The sequence below is a fragment of the Felis catus genome, chromosome E1 (assembly GCF_018350175.1).
Source record: "Felis catus isolate Fca126 chromosome E1, F.catus_Fca126_mat1.0, whole genome shotgun sequence".
NCBI classification, from domain to species: Eukaryota; Metazoa; Chordata; class Mammalia; order Carnivora; family Felidae; genus Felis; species Felis catus.
The window spans coordinates 32,536,387-32,556,826 of record NC_058381.1 but is presented as its reverse complement, the minus strand read 5'-3'; the positions used below and the strand labels follow the sequence as shown (position 1 = coordinate 32,556,826).

General features: G+C 35.2%; 1 long non-coding RNA gene across 19 annotated transcripts in view; it reads left to right on the top strand.

Moving 5' to 3' along the window:
• The window catches only part of LOC102901561, a 178,902-nt gene that overhangs the window by 118,505 nt on the left and 39,957 nt on the right, over window positions 1-20,440 (top strand). For 6 of the 19 annotated variants that reach the window (XR_006589582.1, XR_006589575.1, XR_006589586.1 and 3 more), the window contains exon 6: window positions 15,222-15,263. The exons of the other annotated variants lie outside the window; for them this stretch is intronic. This is a non-coding gene — a long non-coding RNA (uncharacterized LOC102901561). The remainder of the gene's footprint in view (window positions 1-15,221; window positions 15,264-20,440) is intronic. 19 annotated transcript variants of the gene reach the window in all.

The window sequence follows — 20,440 nt, the reverse complement described above, 5'->3', positions numbered from 1 at the left end:
TATTTTACCAGAATAAGAAAGCAAGAATAGAATGTTCTGGAAAGACCAAAGTATATTAATCTGATTCACCACACATTTCACCTGTAACTCTTCTAGAGTTAGTTGCCACTTTATACCCTTTATGAAGGTGTGGAATATACAAACCACAGTTTGTGGTACATTAGATTCTTGGTTGTTATGTCTGAGTTTCCATTGTGTTAAACAGAGTTCCTGGGGTGCCTGGGTGGCTCCGTCAGTTCAATGCCCTATTCTTGAGATTCTCTCTCTTCCTCTGCCCCTCTCCCAGCTCACACTCTCTGTCTCCCTAAAAATAAAAATTATAAAAAGTAAAAAGTAAACAAAGTTCCTAGTTTACTACTTTCTCCTAATAAATGTCTTATGGATGAATTCATGAATGAATGAATGAATATTTTTCTGAACTTTTCAGCCGGACTTGTGTTGAATTTTCTAATTAGATTTATAATATAACTTTGTCTCATGAGAATCACTGTTTTTAGGTGGAAGGCAGGGGTGAGTGACAGAATAAGAGGACATTTCTATGGCCAGTGACTATAATTTCAGACAAGAGCATTCCCCAAAAGAATCCACAAAATAGGATGAGCACAGAGAAACCACCATGAAACAGTTCTGAAAATGTAGAAATAAGCCACTACCATCTGGAATTTTACTTAAATTTTTTTTTTTTTTTACTGAAACTTTTACTGGAATTTTTCTCTACTTCCTCTTTCAAGGGAAAAAAAACAAAAGAAAAGGCTACGTTCTGAGCTCAAAGGAGATTCAGATAGGCTACAATGTTTGAAGCAAACTGAAGTCATCACTAAAATCTATAGATTCCTTTAGTTCTCTATGGTATACAGTAAAGCAATATATAATCCATTTGTGACTACATGTTATTGAAAGGTCTCGAAACCATATACAACTTTGAGTTTGTATGAAATTCGGGAATAATTCTTACTACTTACTTTAATTTTTGTAATTTCATAAGGCCTCAGCACAAAACAACTATCAAAGTTCTCGTAGACTCTGTTAATAAAAAAGCAACCAAATCAGCAATTCTCAAATACTTATAATTTTTGCTTTTTCCATTCAGTACTACAAAGGGAGAAACTTTAATAATCAGTTAAGTTATATATTTTCATAGTCGCATGGAAAACTTTTTCACTCCCCCAGTGGTTCTTGTGAGATATGGTTAATTTTGGGAAGCTAGAATTATGAGAAATTTTTGCTCTAAACTATAATTCTAATATCTAGCTCTGTTAATTATTACTACTACTGTCCAAATTTAACCAAGATTTTTAGAAGGATTTTTTATAACAAATTGATTTGAAAATTTAATGAAACATATTCATTAATATGATTAATATGATTAATATTAATAATGAAATTATATTCAAACAGGTTATAAACAAGGTGTTTAAAATCAAATTATTTAAAGAACGTAAGAACAGTAAAAGTACTCATGCCCTAACAGCCACCAAAATATAGTTTAAAGATATGCTCCTATAAATATTTTGGTTGAGGTGCCTGTGTGGCTCGGTTGGTTAAGCGTCCAACTCTTGGTTTTGGCTCAGGACATGATCATTTTGTGAGTTAGAGCCCTGCATTTAGCTATGTGCGGACAGTGAGGAGCCTGCTTGGGATTCTCTGTCTCCCTCTCTCTCTCTGCCCTTCCCCACTCATACTGTCTCTCTCAAAATAAATAAACTCCAAAAAATAATAAATATTTTGGTCACTTCTTTAGGTCATTTTATTTATTTACTATTTTGTCATTTTATCACTTCCTCCACTCTAAAGTGAGACAGTTGGCCCCAAGTCAGTCAGTAGTATGTTGTGGTGTTGGGACTGGTGTGTTGGGATCTTTGGCTTTGTGACAGCAGGTCTAGAAATGTACAGCTATTTGGCTATTGGAAAAGAAGTGACTCTGTAGTGAAGTCAACACAGAGATGGCAAGTAGAGTTGAGTAATTGCTGGGAAGTGTGGCCTGTTCCAATCAAACCATCTTCATGCATTGTCTGTGTTATTGTTGAAAATATTTAGAATTGGATTTTCTATAATTTAAAACAAAATACATTGCTATGTCTTATAAATGATGCTGACACATATAAAAACTGAAGCAATATGATGTTGGTGAAAGAGTTGGAAAAAAAAAAAAAGATGAATAGAATAGAAGAGAGCCCAGAAACCAGCCAAAGGGGACATACAGGAAAGAAACTACTTAAGAAGATTGGGGGAAAAAAATCCAAGACTGATGTTTTCTATTGTACTAAAAGATTTCATAGTATCAAATCAGGTAGAAAATTTCCAAATTTATTCTGTGATGTCATTATAATGCTGATTTCAAGAGAAGAAAATTATGACACAGAAAAATTAACTATGGACATAACAAGTTGGATTATATGTTAAAAGATTTAAAATAAAATATAGGCAAGAAAAATACAGAAATGTGTAAAAGAAAAATATGTCCTAAGTTACTAGCATTTATTTTAGGAAATTAAGGATAGTTTAAAATTTGATGATCTATCACTGAAGTCCACTGCATTAATAAATTTAAAATTAAAAAATAAGACAATTAATAAATTGTTATTGATAGAATTCTTCTGGAATTTGAAAAAATCTCATCAACAAAAAACAGAGGAAAATTTTGTTCGGTTGATAAACATAATAATGTTCAGTGTTGAGTAAACATTTATCACTGAAGAGTCTATCCAATTCAATAAAAATAAAACAGACAAAAAAGAGTCATTATTCTCCCCAATATGTCTATCAATTAAAATTTTTCTAGTAAAAAAATATATACCCACATGTTTTTATGTTTGATAAGCTGATGCCATAATTTATTTAGAAAAGTTATGGTCAAGTTCGTGAGGACTATTTTGGGAAAAGAAAAGAAAATGTTGTAGTGGTGATATTACTAGATACAAAGGTATAATTGCATGGGAAAATATACAGGAAAAGATACATATATTAGTGAAGTAAACTAATAATATGTGTGTGTATAAATGACATTAAAAAATATTATTTTCACATATTAGGAAAAAGATCCTTTAATAAATGAAACAGGGTCTGTGGATTAGAGAAATTTGAAGTACAAAAAAACCAAATGTATTCCACATAAAAATATAAAAAATAAATATGTAAAATTACAAAATACTCAAGGAAAATGGGAAAATTTATTTTTATTATCTAGAAATATGGAAGGCTTTGTTTCTTAGGACAAGAATGGAAGTCATAAAAAATATTAGTAAATGAGTAGAAACAGTTTTCAAGGTCAATCTGATGTACCTATGAACATTTTTGTGATGAACAAAACCATTAAGCTAGCAAAAGTTACAAAATGAGGTATTTTCAAGGATGTCCATTATAGGATTACAAGCTACCTAAATATCTATCAATACAGGGAATAATTAAATCAATTTTTATACAACCAAAGTGTTCCAACACTATGAGCTAGAAAAAGAATAGTTTATGTTCATATAAACTAAAAGTAAAGACTGTCTATGATTTTTTTCACTAAAAATTAGAAATACTTGGAATCACATGATTCCATGATTATAAAAATAATTAAATATGTAAAATATTTGAATGTGCATATTTGAAACTTTAGAGGTATAAACATCAAATTGTTAACCTTTAGTTCTCTTAGGTGGTGTTGGAACAAAACAGGCAAATTAACTTTTTATGGATTACAATGTGTATTTCAACATTTTAAGCAACTGTACTATTTTTGTACTTTTAACATTTTTAAAAATCATGTTTTCTGATATTCTTTCTTATCATTTGTTCCAGATCTTGTAGTTACTGTGTTAAATAGATGTTGCAATAAATATATCAAGGAAATGAAATAAAGTTTTTATTTCAATATAACTACTTGGACAATGTGCTTAAATTCGTAGTGATAAATCAAGTTTCAAATCTTTACCTGTGAGAATTATTGCCTATTAATTTCTATATTGGTAAACTCATTACTGTATGTTCATTTTACTTTACTGCAGTATTTAACAACTGAAATTTTGATCTTGTAGATATTGTATCACTTAATTTCAAATGTGATGACTTGTTTTATTTTTACCCTGTATACCAGTACCAGGCCTATAATTACCAAAATAGCATAAAGTGAAATTCAGATTTTTCTTAATGATGTGCATCTCATAGCCCAGTTAAATATCAAAATACAATATAATTTTATATAGAATATATAATTTTATATATAATTTATATATATTATATATATAATTTTATATATAATTTATATATAATTTATATATAATTGTATATATAATTTATATATAATATATAATTATATAACCTATATAATTTTTATATAGAATATATATATAGCTATATATATGTATTTTTAGAAAGTAAGATATAGAAAATAAGCTATATATAGCTTTAGCTATATATATATAGTATATATATGCTATATATATATATATACTATATATATAGTAAGATATAGAAAGTAAGCTATACATTACTTTAGAAAGTAAGCTATATAGCTAGATAGCTAGATGGCTATAGCTATATATATATTTTGTTTGTTTGTTTGTTTGTTTTTTAGGAAGTAAGATCCTATTACTAACTTCAGATTGACCAATCTACATAATATCCTGGTTTTACTCACATACTCATTTGAGGAAATAAAAACCAGTGAAATTTCATCAACATTTAATTATAATTAAGGAGATCTGGAATAGCATCATCAAACTGCATTCTTTACCTTTAATTTTGTCCATAAACCATTTTTAAAGTAGACTAGGGACAATAGAAAGTTAAAACACACCAATAATAAATTGATTCACCCTTCTTCTCTAGGCAATATTCTCTCTCTAGAGAGAGAGAGAGAGAGACTGAGCAAGTGCACAAGTCGGGAAGAAGGGCAGAGAGAGAGAGAGAGAAAGAGGGAGACTCTTAAGCAGTCTCCATGCTCAGCACGGAGCCCAACCCAGAGCTTGATCCCATGACCCCTGGGATCATGACCTGAGCCAAAATTAAGAGTCAGATGCTCAACCGACTGAGCCACCCAGGTGCGCCTATATATACATATATATATATATACTTAATATGGGAGTATTCTGTAGCTAGCTTGTGCCTTGCTTAATTCAGCCATCAAGTACACAAAACTGTCAACAAATAAATACTCTGCAGGTGCCCTGAACAGGATCATCCATGTGCACACACTACAATGATGATACTTTGTTTCTAGAATCACATATACTAGAATTTGGTTCATGCATCAAATATACATTAACTGTGTAACTTTGAGTGAATTACATAACCTCTTTAAGCCTTAACTTGTTCATCAGGAAAACTGAACTGATAATGAATAGTATCTAATACATAGGTTGCTTTGGAAATTAAATGAGATTATGCACACGAAGACCCAGTTTATGTCTTGGCATGTCACAAACGGTTAAAACACAAATATCTTCACTCCATTTTGTTCTCACTCTTCCCCAAATCTGATGAATCAAGATCCTAGCAAAATGATCTTCTGAACAAAGGAAAAAAGAGAAAGGAAGGAGCGAGGGAATGGAGGAAAAGGGAGAGAGAACTCTGAGTGCAATCGTCAGATTTTTCTGAGATTGACATTCACCAGAACTGTTATAATTTCAATATTGCAATTAGTGGCAATTTTTTTTTCATCCCACAGAATTCACGAAGGCATTTTATCCTGACCTATAATTGTAACAAGGTAGTCTTTGAAGGCCAGCAATAATAAATCCATTTTAAAACATCTTTTTATTAGTACTCTCAACAAACCTAAGATGAACTGAACAGCAATTGCAGCTCATTTTACAGACGGGAAATAAAATGAGGTTCTTAGTTATCATAATTTACGTGACATGCTTTACACATTAAATCCCTAATGGCGGCGACTTAAACTTAATTCCCTTGACTACGTGCCTAATCCTTTAATGGTTCTTCCTTCTATTTTCTGTTATTTAGTGTCACTGTAGTCAGTGATGGTTTCTTTTTCAGTTTGGCAGCACAGAATTTAGCTATTGGTACAAACTCAAAACAGCTTCTTCCTACTACTGTTGTTGTTTGTTGTTGTTGTTGTTTTCCTTAGGTTATTCCAACGTATATTTAAACAAGTATAATTTCCCTGGCTCAAATTAGGGAAGAATCCAACTGACATCTTCTCATAAAAGATTTTCCTCTCTTCAGGTGGCATGAAATCCATTCTTGCCATGGAACCTGAATTTGTAACAGCAATGAAAAGGGTTAAGGGTAAAATAAGATAAAGATTTAAAGGCTAGGTAGACATCCTGGAACCAGAAAGTCCTTATTCTCCCAAATCTGTGTCCATATGGCGTGATGGACATTTCAGGGTCAAAGGAACAGAGAAAGCACACTTGTAGAAATGAAACTTACACCCAACACTGCCCATTATTTTGTAGTAATTAGAGTAAACACGGTTTGCAGAGCTCTGAGACTGGTAATACAGGAGCACAGCAGGCATGTTTTGTCTCTATCTAAGCCTTTCACATAGATTTGTAGACCACTGTAACAATAGAAAATCCTTTGAGATGTGGTTATGTTTTTATTGACATAGTGAACGACCCAGCATCCATGATGTTCTGGCAGAGAATTGATCCCCTCTTAATGCGTTTTTTAGAGCCTTGTTTCTTTTCATCACTGTGACTTACTATAGTCTATCTTGAAAGGTAAATATGTACTAGGGCACATTCTTTCTAATAAAAAAAAAAGGCTTAACAATCCTGAATACTTCTTTCTTCCTTATAAATTTCACTTAATACATGTACAAAGGCTAAATTCAATAAGCACTTTTATGCAAATGCTGAACAGATCAAAATCTTAAGTGACAATATTAGATATTTAAAATAAAAACAGATTAGGTCTACTTAAGCTTGTAAATCATTCTCACCAGTATATATGTAAACAAACAATATTCCTAATATTCCTCTCTACCATTAATTCTTGAATGTCCTATACATTGATAATTTGAAAAATCTATCAAGCAGAATTTAGTATATCTTCCTTTATTTTCTCATCCTTATATATCACTGTGTATTTAATTCTCTTTAATATAATGAAAATACATTTTCTTTATTTTAATAGGGCATGTCTGGATGACCAAATCAATTCTTTAAAACCCTAAAAATAAAAGTTAAAGCATCTACTGTATATCCAAATATATTTGCATATAGACCACTTGCTAGGCTTGGTCTAGCATACATTAAAATTTGGCAAATAACCCATCTTCAAATGAAAAAAAAAATTTTTTTTTTTTTTAATGTGGGCACCTCCAACTTCGTGTAAGAATAAGAAGCAACCACAGCCAGCTTTTTGGAAATCTGTTCAGCTATAATTTCCATTTTATTCTATCCATTACGTTTCCAAATTTGAATGCCTGACAAATGCCTTCTCAAAGGGTAGAACATTTCCACTTATTTTGCTTTCCAACTGCACACAACTTTTCAACACCCCCCCCCATTAATAGGCCTTATTCAAAATTGTTTTTGTTGAATTCATTTATTTTTTACTAAGTTTCTTCACTGAAGGATATAAACCCTTGTCGAAAGGGTCAGTTTCCACACTGAAGCTCTCAAGTACCTAATGTATGATCAGCCAGAGAAGCAATACTGAGATTACTTCAATAAATATTCTCAAGTTCAAGCAGTACCCATCCCCAAGCTCAAGGCTAGCTCATGTTTAGCAAAAAAAAAAAAAAAAAAAAAAAAAAAAAAAGCTGGTCTGCGATTGGAGCCTTGCATCAGGCACCTTAGGGAATAAGATCTATTAAGTACACAGAGATTTACAATTAACAGAGACCAACTCTATGTACAGTTCCCTTTTGGAGTATCAAGTAATGTCAGTAATAGCTTCACAAACCCATTTTCAAAGGTGGCTGCGTATTCTTGACTTCTCTTCTAAATGCTGGCACTTAGCATTATAAACAATTATATTTCAAATTTAAATGCAATATTCTGTGCTTCTAATTTTATTCTGAGTATGTTTTCTGTTTTTCTGGGAGATAATGGGGACATGAGGATGATGATGATGATGATGATGGTGTCAATAATGACAGTGATAACAAAAGTTATCTTTGCCTTAGCTGATACTAGTTTACCAACCAGTTACTTATATTTTTGCTAATGACCCCCAAACCTGTAGGGCAGGCATTAATGTACTCATTTTGTATATGAGTAAACCTAATTTCAGAGTTAGAGTAACTTTGCTCAAAGTCCCAAGATAACAAACTTCAAGTTCAAGCTTTTTATACTATATCCCAATTCCTTTTATCTCTGGGAAGCTTCAGATTGTGGAACGAAGCCTCCTCCAGAGAACAACACTCAAAATGTTGACTAGGGATTTACCATGTGTCCATGCGTGCCTAACAATGTCTAAGTAGATGGGGAGCGTCAATGAAACATTCAATATGATCACACTTTTTTTTTGTGAGTTAAATGAAGATTATCTTGCTTTGGGAACAAATTAGAGGACTCTTGATAACAGCACATTATGAAAATACAAATCAAATTAAGAGAATTCAGGTGTTAAACCTTAAACCCCTGAGGACAGGGATGAAGCCTAAATCATCTTTTTCTTGCAGAGAATGTAGCAGTTTCTCTACAAAGGTAGTTGTTTATTGAATGAATGTATGATTGAATGAAAGTGAACCTCAGTGGCATTCTACTGAGGCATGACTACTGTTCAGTCATCACTCCAGTTAGTGCCCCAGTCCTGGCAATCCTGACAACATTGTCTTCTCAATCTTTTTTGAATATATCCCTTTCATGTTTCTTCTGTCAGTTATAGATTCACACAGAGCAAAAAACAAACCATCCAACAAACAGCAACAAACAACTCAAGTAGCTCCCACCAATAAACAAAAATAACTCGAAATTTTTATTCAAGAATTCACACCAAGGGCACTTGGGTGGCTCAGTTGGTTAAGTATCCGACTTTGGCTCAGGTCATGATCTTATGGCTCATGAGTTCGGGCCCCACATCAGGCTCTGTGCTGACAGCTCAGAGCTTGGAGCCTGCTTCCGATTCTGTGTCTCCCTCTTCTGCCCTTCCCCTGCTCACACTCTGTCTCTCTCTCCTTCGAAAATAAGTAAACATTTAAAAAGTTTAAAAAAAATTCATACCAACTGAAATAGGACTCATATCACCTTCTCTATTTTTCTTGGAACATCAGGCCAACTTGTTTTTATCTTTTATAAATCCCTGTAATTTCCATCTTCACACTGTTTTTGAATCTTTGAATCAGTTGCCTGTATTTTTAAATTTTTAGATTTCACAGACCATCTGAATTTATGGCTTGCTTTTGAAAAATTAGATGTTGCTATGCTGAGTCCTTCTCTGAAGTGTAAAACTGAGATCCTACAGTCTTGCTTAGATGAAGTACGCACTGTCCAATTCAGCCTTATTTCCACTATTCAATTTGTGTCTGCATCACTGAGGCCAAAAGTCACATCCACACTAGGGCTAAAATAAAATATTTCCTGCCCCAGACACACTCACTTGAGTCTGTGACTGTTTCTTTCTACAGATGATCCCCTTCAACTTCCAGCAGGTCCTGCGATTATTTCCTACTTTAGTGCTGGCCCACATTCATTCTAGCATCTTAGATCTGTGGCTTTAGGCAAATTAACAGTGTTGAGCTTCAGTCTCTGACTATAATGTGACCTAGTAAGTAGGCTTGCCTGCCTTTTAATATTACTGTAAACATTAAGTGAGGCGTTTCTCATTAAGCACTAAGGACTTTGTTGGACACTTAGTAAATGCTCTCAGTACATACTAACTTCCTTTGATGATGATGATGCTAATGATCTGTAGTTTTTCCATAGCCATATGTAAAAATCAACTGACATGGGAATTCCCTGGTACGGTAGAGTGAAAGTAATCTGGGATAAGTATAGAGGCATAAAGAGGGATAAAGCAAGTCCCACTGAAATCACTTCTGAATTTCTAAATATATGATAATAGATAGAGAAGACCATTTAGACATAAGAGATGAAGTGAAATATTGTCTCGACCTATATACAGACAGAGAATGAAAAAGAGTGGGCCAGAAACAGGTTCAGAGAAGGGAGCCAGGCTGATACACTGGGGCAGCGTGGGAGCATGGGCTCTGTGTTATAGAACTATATTGATAAGAAATCAGAGATGACAGAACATTGTCTCTGCTCTTCTTAGAACCAACCTTCCAATAACTGTAGTTAGGACAAGAGGGAAATGCCGCATAAGGTTTAGCTTCCTAGTAGTGTACTCTCACAGGCGATGAGGACAAATGTTTCTAACCTCTTCATGCATCCTTCAGCTTCTTGCGTTTATATGAAATCCATTTGACACAGAATAATAATAGCTGACATTTATTAAGCATTTTCTATGGACCCATTCTAAGCTCATTATGTATTTTGATCATTTAATATTCATGATCCTATGAGTCATAGCAAAGAAATAAAATAGTGATGTGGAGAGTGAAGGAGGCTTGGGTCTTAGAGTTTGACAGCTAGGATGGAGACAGACATTGATGGCTAAGAGTCAGTGATAATCAAAATAGATTTGTTCGCTACAATTGACAGGTTCAGATATTTTATTTGATGTTAGGAGAGAGGTGGTTAGGGGGATAAGGGAGCCTAATATGATTCTAAGATTTTTCGTTAGGATGTATTGATGCATGTAAATGTCATTATGGAATAGAGTGAATTCAGGAGGAAAAAGCAGGGTTGTGGAAGTAAGACACGAATTCAGACATGAACACATTGATTTTGAAGAGCTTATGGACAATGAAATGTATATGTCTAATATTGCTTTGACTGGCTGATTTCTGATATAAGGTGTAGACAGTTTCTTAGTACGAATATTGGTTTCGAGTTGTTACACCATGGCCTGCACACCACCAGACTTCCTGTAACCTTGACCTTGGGCAAGTCATGTGATTAGAAAATGGTGATTATAATGCCTACAAAGTAGACTCTTTTAAGAATAACTGACATGTGATGGCTCTGAATAAATGTTATTTCATCAGTGTGATTATTTTTTAAAAAATCATGGAAACTATATTAGACAATAAATGAGCTCCTATTAGGTACTAGAAAACATGGCTGGAATTATAAGATGTATTCAAGACATACTCTAGATATTTTAGTGTGGGCTTAAGGCACAAATATTTAATATTATTGCTAACAGCTTTATTAATGAAACCCCATTTTCTCAACCCTCATTATATATTAAAATCACATGGAGACTTTTCTTTAAGCCCAACCCCTGACCCAGAGTCTTTAAACTAAAATCCCTGGGAATGATTGGATGTGCTGTCAGTGTTCTGAACCACCTGCACAGCCCATACCATTAGCCTGGTTGGGTCATTTAAAAAGAAAAAAAGCCATTAATGAAGTTGCTTGTACTGTTTCTCTTGATTAGTGATGAGGCTTTGAATAATTTGTATCCCAAGATTTGTAGCAAGTGATTTTCTGTTTTTCAGGCTTCCTTCTAGAGAACAGAATTATTCTTAAAAAAAAACAAAAACAAAAACAAACAAAAAAAATGCTTAGCCTTATGATATTTGAATCTGACTTCTACCTTCAGGCCTCCTTTCCCAGTTTTAAAGAAACAGAACTTCATTTCTTTCTAATGTGAAATGCTCTTATGATGCACTCCCTTTCCACCTTTGCCAGGTCGCTTTAAATAAAATGCAGATGCAGGAAAAGAACTTCCCAGAAAGACAAAGAAGGGAATGTATCCAGGGTATGGTTTCTTTGACAAAGCAGATTAAAAGACTTCTTTTTAGGCTTAGAAGAAGACAGAGAAAAGAAGCAGACTGGCCTTTCATTGATTCCCAACCACTTTGTGACTTAGAGCCTAGATTCTCATTCCACTCCAGTTTGTAAATGTACAGAATATTTTAAATAATGTTCGTACCACCTTACAGGAAAATTTAAAGATTTTTTGAGAGGCAGTTTTTATAAATTCCACGATCATGTGTCTTTGCATAATACCCATTATGGACTCTGCCCTACTTATGCAGCATAGAAAAGGATTGAATTTACATTATTTGACACATATCCCATATTACTATATTGTCATTTGATGAAAATCCTTAATATTATCATGAATCACTATTGTCTCTTTTTCTCCCCCAGCTTTACTGAGGCATAATTGACATGTAACAATGTGTAAGTTTAAGATAGACAATGTGATGATTTGGTACATCAGGGAAATGTTTGCCACAATAAGATTAACTTAACACATCCTTCACCTCACATAATTACAATATTTTTAAAAAATTTGTGATGAGAACAGTACAGGTCTACTCTCGTAGCAATTCTTAAATATACACTACAGTATTGTTCATTATAGTCACCATACTGTGCATTAGACCTCTGGAACTTATTCATTTTACAGCTAAGAGTCTACATCCTTTGACTAACATCTCTACATTTTCTCGACCCCAGTCCCTCAAAACCATCAATCTGTTCTCTGTTTCTAGGATTTTGATGTTTTAAGATTCCACATATAAGTGAGGTCAGACAGTGTTTCTCTTTGTCTTTCTAATTTATGTCACTAAGCATAATGCCGTCAAAGTTTATCCCTGTTGTCACAAATGGCAGGGCTTCCTTCTTTATGCCTGAATCATATTTCGTTATAAAAAAATACTATATCTTTGTCTATTCATGTGTTGACTGAAACTTAGGTTGTTTATAAGTCTTGGCTATTGTAAATTATGCTTCAATGAACATGGGGGTGCAGATATCTCTCTGAGATCCTAACTTCATTTCCTTTCAGAGCTGAGATTGCTGAATCATATGGTACTTCTATTTTTTTAATGTTTATTTATTTATTTTTGAGAGAGAGGGAGAGAGAGGGAGAGAGAGAGAGAGGAGAGAGAGAGAGGGAGAGAGGGAGAGAGAGAATCCAAAGCAGGCTCTGGAAGCCTAATGTGGGACTCGAACTCATGAACCATGAGATCATGACCTGAACCGAAGTCAGATGCTCAACCAACTGAGCCACCCAGGTGCCCCTGGCACTTCTATTTTTCATTTTTTGAGAAATTTCATACTGTTTTCCGTAGTGACTTTGCCAATACATATTCCTTCCAATAGCGCACTAGGATTCTCTTTTCTCCACATCTTCACCAGTGCTTGTTGCCTCTTATTCTTTTTTTTATTAATTTTTTAATTTTAATTCCAGTATAGTTAATATTATCATATTAGTTTCAGGTGTGCAATATAGTGATTGAACAATTTTGTAAATCATTCAGTGCTCATCATGACAAGTACACTCCTTAAACCCCTTCACCTACTTCACTCATCCTTCCTGCCACCTCCCCCTCTGGTAACCATCAATTTGTTCTCTATAATTAAGTGTCTGTCTCTTGGTTTGCTGTCTCTCTCTCTCTCTCTCTCTTTTATTTCTTCCTTTTCTCATTTGTTTTGTTTCTTAAATTCTACATATGAGTGAAATCCTATGGTATTTGTCTTTCTCTGACTGATTTCGCTTAGCATAATACTCTCTAGCTCCCTCCATGTTGTTGCAAATGGCAGGATTTCATTCTTTTTATGGCTGAATGATATTTCATTGTAACTATATACCACAATATGTACCACATCTTCTTTATCAATTCATCAGTTCATGGACGCTTTCATAAGTTGGCTATGGTAAATAATGCTGCTATAAACATGAGGGTGCATGTGTCACTTTGAATTAGTGCCTTTGTAGTCTTTGGGTAAATAGCTGGTAGTGCAATTGCTGGATTTCTGGTTTTCACTTTTTGAGGAACCTCCATACTGTTTTTTCCAGAGTGGCTGTACCAATTTGCATTCCCAGCAACAGTGCATGACGGTTCCTTTTTCTCCATGTCCTCGCCAATACTTGTTATCTCATTTGTGTGATGGTAAGAATCTAAAAGATGTTAGATAATATCTCATTTTGGATTTCACTGGCGATTAGTGAGGTTGAACACCTTTTCAGGCACTTGTTAGCCATGGTATGTCTTTGGAAAAAATGTCTATTCACATCCTTTGTGCATTTTTAATTGGATTTTTTTTTTGCTATTAAGTTATATGAATTCCTTATATATTTTGGATATTAACTCCTTATGAGATATATGGTTTCAAACGCACTCCTGAGGCCACAGGTTCTCACCAGGGGTGCATGACAGTGTAGGCCAGAGGGCCTACTGCAGGTGCAAAACTGGGGGAGCTAAGCTGCTCGTGAGCCCAGTGGTATAGGCCAGTGACAGGACACAGGGCCAGATCTGGGTTCACAAGCAACTTTCTGGGCCCTTGCTGTCAAAGTGCACTCTGGTGGCTAAAGGGTCTTGACACAGGTATGGATGTGGCATGGAAGCCAGTGACGGGAATCAAGCCAGCAGAGTGCAGGTGCATAGGTGGAGAGGCTAGTGCTGAGCATACCAATTGTGTTGAGGGTCTGTGTGGGTGGGGGTCTAGGTTGGCATCTTGCACTCAAGCAGCTACAGAGGTTCAGGCTAGCTGCCCAGTGAGGATCATGAGCTCCAGTTGGACATGGACAAGAAGGACAAAGGAGGGAGCAGGTGGAGGGTTGGAGGGGGGCAACTCAGGTGACTGGCATCTGTGAATGTGAAAACCAGAAGGGTGAAAACTGGTGAACTCTGCAGGTCCTCAGCAGCTGTGCTGGCCTTTGCTTTCTTCAGTGGTGAAAACTGCTGGGGTTTTCTGTAGAGCAGGTCACTGGGGACTGGAGTCACTTTCACTGATCGACTAGTACCAGTGGCCTCTACTCTTTTCTCTTGTTCCTAGCAATGTCTACAAGTCTAGCTTTGCAGGTCTTGCGGTAGAGTGAACCAAAGCCATCCTTTGTGTATTGTCCTAAAAGGCTGGGCTGGCTGCACATTCACCACAGTGAAAGGAGCTCTTTCTAGCTGGGGAGTTACCTTTACATGCTGAGCAGTGCCAGGCTGGAGGGCGGGATGATGTAGGCAGAATGGAACTCTTGTTCTTTCCCTTTTTGTGTAGTTATTCTCTGATTTATTATTCCACTGTGTTGCTGAAGTTTCCTACGTAGACTTCTGAGCTTTCCCAGAACTGTTTTTGTTTGTGGATAGCTGTCTAATTATTGGTCTTTGTGGGGACCATCCTGACTGGGGTCTTCTTCACCACAGTCTTGGTGAAATTGCCACTCAAAAATGTCAAGAATTACAATTCCAATATTTCATGATGTAATAAATTTTCCAAAGATCAGACATTTAAATTTTTTTTCAGATCTTCCATGGGCCTTGAGTGATGAACATAAGGATAATCCAGGTGAGACTGGAAACAGCATGCACATAGGTATTCTCCACCATGGCTGTGGATTAGAATTACCTCTTATCACCCCACCCCAACATAGGGGAGCTTTTACATTTATCATAGCTTAAGGCCTCCCCTAGATTAAACATGTTTGGGTTGAGTCTCAGACAATAATTTGTTTTACAAATTCTCCAGTTGATTCTGTATGTACAATATTAGGTTTGAGAATCCTTGAGTTAGATCAAGGTGCATGCTGGTAATAGAGGAAGGAGTGGAGATAAGTAGAAAAATAGCCAGCATGGAGGCAGGTGCACAAGCACTGAAGTATCAGGTGAAGAAATGGAGGCCATACTGTAAGGAGCATAATTATAGCATAAAAGAAGAGTCAGTGAGGTTTCAATAGAGGTTGGTAAGGTTTATAAAGACCAGCATGAGGGACAGCAGATCAAGAATATTAGAGGATTTGGTTCCTAAGTTTAAGCATGGAGAACCTTGGGAATTAAATAGTCACTGACAAAATTATGAAGGAGAGTCCTATTTCACAGGTGAAGTGGAAAAGCTTCCAAATAGTAGAAAAATCTAGGGTTCTGAAGCCTGGTAGATGGCTAATTATAGTGAAATAATTTATAAGAGATAATTTTAAAAGTCAGAGATTAGAAATCAGTCCTTTAAGCGTGGAATGAAGTTTTATTTGGAGTAAAGATGCCATTGATTTTGTAGAACTTTGAATAATTTGCTACATTAAAAACTAAAGCACTGAAATCAAACTGTGAAAAGCATCTGTATGAAGCCCATAGGGTCTTAAAATAGTCAATTTTAACAGAGGCAACTTAAAAGTGGAATATATTAGTTCTTCCATACATTTCTTTAAGATTTTGGAGGTGTAGCACTTCCAAAATCTTGCCCCTCTTTCAATATATTTAGTTCTTTATTCTTCGTTTGATTCAAATGACTGGAAAAGTCAGTGGGTATTATAAAATAATAATAAGGAGAAAATGGTAGAAAAATGATTAAGATGTGAGAACAAGTTTCCTGCCAGTGAACACATGGTCTTGTGACCTGTGAAGTTAAACCCTCTGTACCAGGGATCACCACATCTCATTGTGAGCCTTTTTAACTTAAACCACACTGCATGCCATCAGTGGATTTTGAAACTGTACAAACCATAGCTGTTGATGAATAATAGCTTACCAAATGATGTTCAGCTTCTTCAGTTTGATGACTTTATTCTCCAGCCAATTCTCTTACTGTTAAAACAGTAAATATATAAATTTTATAGTTTGAGAAATAGAGAAAAAAATCAAACATTAGTCTACCACCCCAAGTTACTTTGATGTTTCTAATGACTCTATTTTCTGCAATTTTGGACATAATTGAAACCACGCTCTACTAACAACGTTACTTCTTGCTATTTTCCATAGTGTTATTTTCTATCTTAGTGTTTTCATAATCAGCATTTTAATCACTATACAATATTCCATGTTTTGGCTCACCTATTGCTGGGCATTTAAGTTCATTACCTATTAAAACATTAACTCCTGGGGTGCCTGGGTGGCTCAGTCGGTTAAGCATCTTACTCTTGATTTTGGCTTAGGTCATGATCTCACAGTTTCATGAGGTCGACTCTGCATCAGGCTGTGTACTGATGTGGAGCCTGCTTGGGATTCTCTCTCTCTGTCTCTCTCTCTCCCCCCTCTCTCTTTACCCCTCCCCTGCTCACACAGTCTCTGTCTCTCTCAAAATAAACATATAAACTTAAAAAATTAAGAAACATTAACTCCTTAAATATATTTTAAGATCGTTTATTTGCCAAATTGGCTAATATACAGTGTGTACAGTATGCTCTTGGGTTTTGGGGTAGATTCCTGTGGTTTATCGCTTACATACAACACCCAGTGCTCAGCCCAACAAGTGCCCTCCTCAATACTTATCACCCATTTTCCCCTCTCCCCCACCCCCCATCCACCCTCAGTTTGTTCTCTGTATTTAAGAGTCTCATGGTTTGCCCCTCTCCCTCTCTTGTTTGGAACTAATTTTTTCTCCTTCCCTTTCCCCATTGTCTTCTATTAAGTTTCTCAAGATCCACATATGAGTGAAAACATATATCTGCCTTACTCTGACTGACTTATTTCACTCAGCATAATACCTTCCAGTTCCATCCATGTTGCTGCAAATGGCAGAATGATTTCATTCTTTCTCATTGCCAAGTAGTGTTCCATTGTATATATAAACCATATCTTCTTTATCCATTCATCAGTTGTGGACATTTAGACTCTTTCCATAATTTGGCTATTGTTGAAAGCGCTGCTATAAACATTGGGGTACATGTGCCCCTGTGAATCAGCACTCCTATTTACTTTGGATAAATTCCTAGTAGTGCTATTGCTGGGCCACAGGGTAGTTCTATGTTTAATTTTTTGAGGAACCTCCACATTGTTTTCCAGAGTGGCTGCACTAGTTTGCATTCCCACCAGCAGTGCAAGAGGGTTGCCTTTTCTCCACATCCTCGCCAGCATCTGTTGTTTCCTGAGTTGTTAATTTTAGCCACTCTGACCAGCACAAAAACAGACACATAGACCAATGGAATAGAATACAGAACCCAGAATTGGACTCACAAATGTATGGCCAACTAATCTTTGACAAAGCAGGAAAGAGCATCCAGTGGAAAAAAGACAGTCTCTCTAGCAAATGGTGCTGGGAGAACTGGGCAGAAACACCTAGAAGAATGAAACTAGACCACTTTCTTACACCATACACAAAAATAAACTCAAAATGGATGAGAGACCTAAATGTGGGACAGGAAACCATCAACACTCTAGAGGAGAAAGCAGGCAACAAACTCTTTGACATCAGCCACAGCAATTTCTTGCTCAACACATCTTCAAAGGCAAGGGAATTAATAGCAAAAATGAACTATTGAGACCTCATCAGGATAAAAAGCTTCTGTACTGCAAAGGAAACAATCAACAAAACTAAAAGGCAACCAATGGAATGGGAAAAGATATTTGCAAATGACATATCGGATAAAAGGTTAGTATCCAAAATCTATAAAGAACTTACCAAACTCAACACCCGAAAAACAAATAATCCAGTGAAGAAATGGGCAGAAGGCATGAATAGACACTTCTCTAAAGAAGACATCCAGATGGCCAACAGACACCTGAAAAGATGCTCAACGTCACTCCTCATCAGGGAAATACAAATCAAAACCATACTGAGATACCTCCTTAAATATTTTTAAATTTTAATCTAGTGTTTATAATCAGGTAATATGTAAACACAAATCAACAACAATTTTTAAAAGCACTATAGTGACCCTTAGCAGATTTAATACATCTTTGATGTGTATTCATTAAATATATAAATACATAAAAAATAAAAGGACTGTGGTGAACATCATCTTCAGATCATTTTTAAAATACTACTTGCTATTAATATTTCAGGAGAGGCAGGGGGGTGGAGAGATGGAGAGAGACAAGAATGTGCACTATGACTTAAGAATCTGAAGCTCAGTTCTCATGAAAAATTCTAGACATTTGTACAGCTCCCTCTGTTTAGTATTTCTGGGAATCCCCAAGGAATGGCCTAGGTGAGTCTGCAAATCAACCAGGCTGTTGTATACTGTTGCAGAAACCCATAGCCTTTGAAACTGATGTGACCACAGCCACTGTCAATCACCTTCGGGCTAGCAGGACTAGAGGTCTGTTTTCTAGCTGACTTGGGTGATATAGGAATTTACAGTCAGTAAAACATGCTCTTGAAACTTATAGTGTCATGTCAGCTAGACAATATATTTTGAAATAAGAAGGATAATCTCTCTCCCTGTGTGTGAAGTTCAATTATTGAAAAGACCCCAAAGCCAGGTGGCTTGGGGTGTGAGATGCTACAGGTGTAGTTTCCACTGTAACTACAACAATGTGAAGAAAAATTAATTATTGTTCAAGAGCTATAGCTAAACCTGGCTCACAAAGCCAGACAGATTGCTTCAAGATAGATGTATTTTTCATAAACCTTGTTAACTCTTCTAGAATGCTGCCTTCTAATTATCATTTACATTTATAATGAATGTCTCTACTTGTGGAGCCTGACGGGAGGCTCTATCCCACCACCCTGGGATCGTGACCTGAGCTGAAATCAAGAGTCGGAGACTCAACTGACTGAGCCACCCAGGGGCCCCTGTCTTTCTATTTAATAAAAATAAATAGAATGGGTTGAAGATTGTAGTTTTGGTACAACACTGTTTTATGATCTTCATGAATTTCTGTAGTACTGAGAGAAATCATTTTATGTGATGGTATTTAACAATTAAGATCAATATTTGAGCTTATTTGATATACTGCATAAGCTTCCCACAGGAAATATGTTAGTCCAGATCCTCTTATAGGAGTCTATATCACATGTTTACGGAATTTTCTTCACACCCTTGATGTTTTGAAAGACAGTAACTAACACAACTATCAAAAATAAACAACAACAAATAAAAAACAACAACAACAAAAAACAACAACAAAAAGAAAAAAAACCTAGTAGTTGTGCTTATTGAAATAAAGATGCTTAATATTCTGGACACATAGGTCTTTGTCTATTAAATTTTTAAAAATGTATTCTTTTGAAGTTTCAAGCTTGAATACATTTTGAAAAATAGATATGTAGTTTTATACACATCTTTGGCTTTGCTTACCTATCAAATTTCCCCCACATTAAATTTGATGAAAATTGTGCATAGCTTTTGTATTGCTACTGCATACTCTTTCTAGAATGTACTTAAATGCCAAAAATAATTTTATAATACAGAGTAACAGCATTATTTGAAATAATGAAAGGAAAGGCAATTTTGAAATTGTGAAGTTAGTTTTTTCATTGTTTCCTGACACCAGAAGACAAACAACGACTGATTATGCTAACAGTGCCATCATCAATCAGAATTTCTTGAATTAGCTTTAATAAGTGAATAAGAATACTCAGACTAGGCACTGTTAATACAGAAAGGACTGCTTGTAATTTTGTTTCTTAATAGGATAAATTTCCATCTTCTCCTTAACCTTCTTGGTCTCATTATTTTGTAATTATTTTTGCCCTAAAATTATAATTGTTAAAGATAAAATTCAATATATTCTTGTCTTAAAAAATCACAATTTTCAAATTAATAGAGGAAAATTAATTCCATCCAATTGAAAATAAAATAATATCTG